Source organism: Manis pentadactyla, chromosome 13 (genome assembly GCF_030020395.1).
Source record: "Manis pentadactyla isolate mManPen7 chromosome 13, mManPen7.hap1, whole genome shotgun sequence".
In the NCBI taxonomy this organism is placed as follows: Eukaryota; Metazoa; Chordata; class Mammalia; order Pholidota; family Manidae; genus Manis; species Manis pentadactyla.
Window position 1 is genome coordinate 52,426,619 of NC_080031.1, and position 6,528 is coordinate 52,433,146.

Sequence of the window (6,528 nt, forward strand, 5' to 3'; positions counted from 1 at the left end):
GGTCAGGCGCTCCTGGGAGCCAGCCCAAACGCTCCATCCTCCTTGCTGGTCTCTCAGCCCTGAGGAGCTTCTCAGCGCACCCGCCCACCTGCTCACACAGCAGCCTCAGACTTTGCCACCAGGAAAGTGAAAGGAGGCCCAGCTTTCCTGACTCCTCTCAGTCCAGCTGGGGAGGTACCTGAGGGAGCCAGTTCCAAACACTCCTTCCTCCTTGCTGGCAGCCCAGCCCCATGTGATGTGCTCCCCTTGCACCCCCCCCCACCAGTCAGCCCAGCAGCACCACATCCCTGTGGGACAAGCAGACGGCAGTCCCTCCTGCAACAATCCGAGCTAGAGCACAGTTGCACAGCCCAACAGTGGCTTGGCTGACACAGATCAACCACTGCTGGCAGGCAGGCAGAGAGGCAGCTTCGCCTACTGCTCACCAACAGCACCTGGGGCTCCACCCCAGTGGTCCCTGATGCAGCTGAGCTGACAGTCAGGCTGGAGATGCCTGTGTCTCCCATTCATTCTTGCTCGATCCTTTCTGACCTGTTACGCAGCAGCAGCCTCCTCAATGCCCCCTTCACCTCTTTGTTTCAGAGGATGTAGATCAGGGGCTCAGGAGCAAGGTGACTATGTTGTAGAAGAGGGTAAGGAACTTGTCCTGGTCCTGGGAGGAGCTCTTTCCTGGCTGCATGTACATGTAAATGATACTCCCATAGGAAAGAGAGACCACGGTGAGATGGGAGTCACAGGTGTCGAAGGCTTTCCGCCTCCCTGAGGAAGACTGAATTTCTCACACAGCCCTCACGGTGTGGTCATGGGAGCCCGGGATGAACATCACGGGGGGCAGCACAGTGCCCGCTGCCAGGACAGCGATGGCGCCCTCGACGGCAGCTGCGTTGGCACAGGCCATCCAGATTGAGGAAGGCATCTCACAGAGGAAGTGGTCCACACCGAGGCGCGGATTCATGATCTCCGTGCAGTGCGGGGGCTTGCAGACTGCAGTGGAGCGGTCGTGGGCCATGACGGCCAGGAGCAGGCACTCCTCGCCTCCCAGGCCAGGGAGAGGAAGAGCTGAAGGGCACAGCCCAGGGAGCTGATGGTCTTCTCGTGTGAACTCAGGTTGTAGAGCAGCTGGGGGCTGGAGCTGCTGGTGAAACTGAAGCCGAGGAAGGACAGGTGGCTGAGGAAGAAGTACATGGGGGTGTGGAGGTGGGGGTCTGGCCGGGACACCAGGACAGTGGTGGTGTTGCCCATGAGGGTCAGGAGATATGCAATCAAGATGACCACGAAGAGGATCCTCTCCAGATGGGGGTGGCCACAAAACCCCAAAAGGATGAAGCTCCCCTGGGCACTCATTGGCGCCGTCCATCTCTACTGCACCTGAGGAGGCATATCAAGTGTAGTAATGGCAACAGACAATCTAATGGAGCACTTGATTCGAGCCAGGCATCCTTCTCCGCTTTTTACAATTAGTTACTCATTTAACTCTGACTGCAGTGACATGGAGTTGGCACTCTGATTGTCAACAGAAAAGGAAACTGAGGCAGATGTGCTGTAAGCAAATGATCAGGCTGTGGAAAGGGGAACAGTTGATTCTGAGCCTGGACAATGGAGTGCAGGGTCTCATCCTTCCCTGCCGGTACTTCCTCTGACTCCAGGCACAGGAGAGATGTGGCCCAACGATCGACTCTTGTTGAGAATCAATGTTCCTAAACTCCTGCTAAAACCTCCAAGACCTAACCAAGTTAAGCCCCAGAATAACTTATTACTAGTATTTAGGAAATATCCATTATATGCAGAATGCTTAATATACTCTTTATCCCAAAGACACATCTTGTTCATTTGATCATCATTCTTGGGTGATTTTAAAGTACCTGAGTAGAAAATGCATGAGACAATAGAATATTGCTAAAGGAGCATACACATACAATTAATCTCTCTCCCTCAATTGGGTCTGAGTATTGAAGGAATTGAGCATTTTTTTTTCATCCAGAATACTATATACTGCTTGAGGAAAAGAAATCATGAGATTTTGGAACAGAAAATAGAGCTTTAATGCAATTAATTCACATATATGTGCAGAAACCTCTTTCAAACTGCAATTCCAAGAAGGCATAAGATTAAAGCAGAATATGTTTGAGGATATAAACCACACATCTTACATAGCAGGAATAGATTTAGACAAATAAGGAGGAATAGATTTAAAACATCTTGGGCTACAGCATCAATGCCCCTTGTTAAAATCTTTTAACCAATAAGATAGAATTAGAAATCTTCAAAAGCTTATTTACCTTTCCAGAGTTTTCTCATCTAAAATGGTAATAATCAAACTATGTTATTTATTTTAGAGGTATGTTTTAAGATTTTTTAAATATGAAAGAAAGTTGGTAAATAGAGTGTATATGAATGTTACATAAGGTTTACATGTCATACAAACAGGGAAATGGAATACAAGAGAAGATAAGAGACTCCTGAGACTAGGCAGGGAAATTCTGAAGAAAAAAATAAGTCAAAAATATAATAATTAAAACATGGTCATTGACAAGGCACTTGAGGTGGGGAAGTGTGAATCCCAAATTCATTCCTTTCACCAAAACAAATAACAAATAAAATATTTAAACATTAAAAAAATAAAACTATAAGAAAGCATAGGGTTGTTCTCTCTTTTTTTCCCTAATCACCTTGAATTTAGGTAGATGTCACTGGGCAAGGTGCAATTCTCAAAAACTTTGAAGCCAAATACAAATACATGCTGATTGTGTATTAAAGAAAATACATAAGAAATATTACTAACAAAGTCAAAAGAATAATGATACTAGAGAATTTCAACATGACAATTGAAAGATGATCCTGTTTAATAATTTTTTTCAAGAAACTGACATAAAAATACTAACAAAATATGTAAAAAAAACCAAAAATAGATAATAAGTTCACAGGAAAACAAATGATATACCAAAGTGTGATTTAAAAACGGAACGTTTCTTATTGATGATTAGCAATACAAAATTAAAATATAAATATAAAGATATTTGGAAAAAGAGATCTTTCCTTTTGTAGATTTAAATATTTTTAAATGTCATATAAACTGGGCCAGGGAAAATAAAAGGAAATTATCCCATTTGTTCTAAATAGAAATTTAAATTGGAATCTTGGGAGGAATCTATGAAAAGATAATTTCAAAATATGCACATATCTTGACATTGTATATTTTAACAAAATAAATATCTGTCCTCTATAAAATTTAAAACATTTCATTTTTTGACCCATTTATTCTGCACCTAGCAATCCATCCCATATTCATTAACCTGCAGTAGATAAATATACATCTTCAAGAATTTTCATTATTGCATTGAATAAATGGATAACAATCAGAAAAAGTATATATATATAATATCTAAAGTTATTGAAATGATTTAATAAATAATGACAACTCTATAAACTTCAAACAACTGCTATATGGAAATAAATATATGTATATGATTTCACCTGCATTTTTTCCCAAAGATCATGTTAACTTCAAATCAGTGTAAAGTAAAACATAATGTAGAGTGAGAAAAGATGTAGTGTGATCCCAATTTTTCAGTCATAAACTTATTGTTTATGTTTATATTACAATAGAAAAAATATCTGGGAGTATACACTGAATTATTAAAGAATCACTTCTAAAGTATGAGATGGGGACTTTCATTTTTACATTATTTCTTCCTTATTAAATAGTAATAAATGATCACAAATTACACAAAATTTGTAAAGAGTACATATATATGTATGTACATAGAATAATACTTAGGAAATTTCCCTAAGAATTTTTTTTCTGAATCTGTTACTATATCTCTTCAATATTATCATTCCTCCTTCACAAGTATCACTGCCCCACCCCGCTTAGTAAATCCTTTTTGTTTTAAATTAACAAACTAAAAAAGGATTAAAAGTAGGAAGAAAGACAGGAAGTTAAGAAGGAAGAGACTGAGTGAAACAAATTTTCAGTCACTACAAATTGCTGCACAATTTCCTGGTCCTAAAATTGTGAATTTTATGAAATAAAAGTGAGAACAAGGAGCTGAAAATAAGCCAAATGCAGTGAAAGGGCATGAGTTTGGTTTTCTTTTTCTTTAATTTTTTTATTGAAGTATAGTAGACATAAAGTTATATTCATTTCAGATGTACGACATGGTGATTTGACACCTGTAGATTACTAAATGCTCACCACAGTAAGTGCAGTTACCGTCTGTCACCACACACAGTCACTAAGATATTACTGACAATATTCCCTATACTGTGCTTTTCACCCTTGTGACTGGTTTAGTTTATAACTGGAAGTTTGCCCCACTTACTCTCCTCTTGCTCCTTCACCTGTTCCCCAACCCACTCCCCCTGGCACCCAAAAGTTTGCTCTTGGTATTTATGGGTCAGTCAAGATGCACTTTGTTCATTTATTCTGTTTTGTTAGATTTCACACATAAGTGAAATGATATGGTGTTTGTTTTTCTCTATCTGACTTCAGTTAGCATAATACCCTCTAAGTCCATCCATGTTGTCAGAAATGTCATGATTTTATTCTTTTTCACAGCTGAGTAATATTCAATCATATACATGCACTCTATCTTTGTATGCATTCCTCTATTGGGGGGCATTCCAGTTTCTTCCATATGAGTTTAATTTTCAAGATAACTGGAATTAATCTACTTCAGAATATTTTTCACAACTTGAACATGGAGGTAAGTATAATTTCTTCACAGGGATATTTTAGACAATTTAAAGATAATGTTAATGCTAATCCCCCACCTCTTGTCACATTCTAACCAAGGTGCTGCCTCTCTCCTCCTCTTTGGAACAGGTCAAGAGAACTTGCACCACTACCGGGGTTCGGAGACAGGGTGCCCACAAGTCCTGCATCTGGAGCACCTCCTCCCACGGAAGAAAGGGTTTCACACGGGACACAAAGTACCATCACTTTCTGAATGGTTCTGGAAAGGGACAGATCTTTTCTCCCCTTAAATTCAACCTTTGGAAGGAATATAATCAATTTCCTTTTCTCTGTGTAGAAGTCCTTCTCAGGATACTGGTCCAGTATTAACGGTCTGGGAGATCTCACCTCCCCATCCACAGTTTACAGATTTATAAGTACCTTCTACAGCCACCGTATCTTCATGTTTAACCTATCTGTGCACCTGTTCTTGCACATAGCAAATGTATGTCATGTAAATCTGTCACCACTCTCCTAGTGAGAGGAGAGATTGGGCAATATCCATTTTTAAATATTTTCTACATGGACACAGCATAGGAGCTCAAAGAATGAACAATTATTTGCTTAATGTGACAATTTGAGTCTTCTCTACCTTGAGGAAGCATTTCCATGTCATTGCTCAAAGCAGGGAAAACTGAAACACAGAATTAGTCACTATACCGGAGAGGCCAGAGCTTTCCCGGGCCATGGAAGGAGACTCATGAAAAGGTCAGGAAATTAATCCAGTGACTGAAAAGGCAGTTTTTCAGACATGAAAATTGTATGAATTGGAGATAGAGAAGCTTGCCTGCATGAAAGACATTATTGTTTTGTAAACCAATAACTTAACTTGTGTATTTAGGAGTGCATATGCTGAGTGTACCAGGAGGAAAATTATATTTTTCCCTGTAGGTGCTGGTCAAACGGTGTGAACACTATTGCTCCCGAATGCATCATTCCTCTTCAGAAATGCCTACATGCAAACTGCAAGTGAAAGATGTGTATATTCTTCCTTAGGGAAGAATGTTAAAGATTTTAATTTATTTATAAAGCATTTTTAATCCTGAAGATCAAAGACCTTTAGACTCACAAAAAGCATGGCTATAATGGCAGATGATGGAAAATGGGGCTGATGTTCTTAGAGCAGGAACAGACTTAAATCTTCCCAGTCGAGAGCTGGCGTTTCCCCATCTGCTTCCACGAGGCTAAGAATATGCTTTTCAATGCTATTTTTTTCAGAATGAAACTCACCTTACTCATTTTCTCACATTTGCCTGACAAATTGGTCTTTCATTCATTTACTTTTTATTTAGGTATTATAAATGTACAATTACATGAGCTACATTATGGTTACTAGATTCCCTTTATTATCAAGTCACCCCCACATACTCCATTACAGTAACTGTCCATCAGCATAGTAAGATGCTATAGAATCATTAGTTGTCTTCTCTGGGTTATACTGCCTTCCACTTCCTGCCCCCCACCCCACCCAGCTACATTATGTGTGCTAATTTTAATACCCCTTTTTCCCCCTTATCCCTCCCTTCCCACCCATCCTCCCCAGTCCCTTCCCCTTTGGAAACTGTTAGTCCATTCTTGGGTTCTGTGAGTCTGCTGCTGTTTTGTTCCTTCAGTTTTCTTTTGTTCTTATACTCCACATATGAATGAAATCATTTGGTACTTGTCTTTCTCCACCTGGCTTATTTCACTGAGCATAATACCCTCTAGCTCCATCCATGTTGTTGTGAACGGTAGGATTTGTTTTTTTCTTATCGCTGAGTAGTATTCCATTGTGTATATGTACCACATCTTCT

At 40.1% G+C, this 6,528-nt stretch overlaps 1 pseudogene; it reads right to left on the reverse strand.

Moving 5' to 3' along the window:
• Positions 1-506: 506 nt before the first annotated feature.
• LOC118931257 (olfactory receptor 2W3-like) lies at positions 507-1,344 on the reverse strand (annotated as a pseudogene).
• Positions 1,345-6,528: the final 5,184 nt, after the last annotated feature.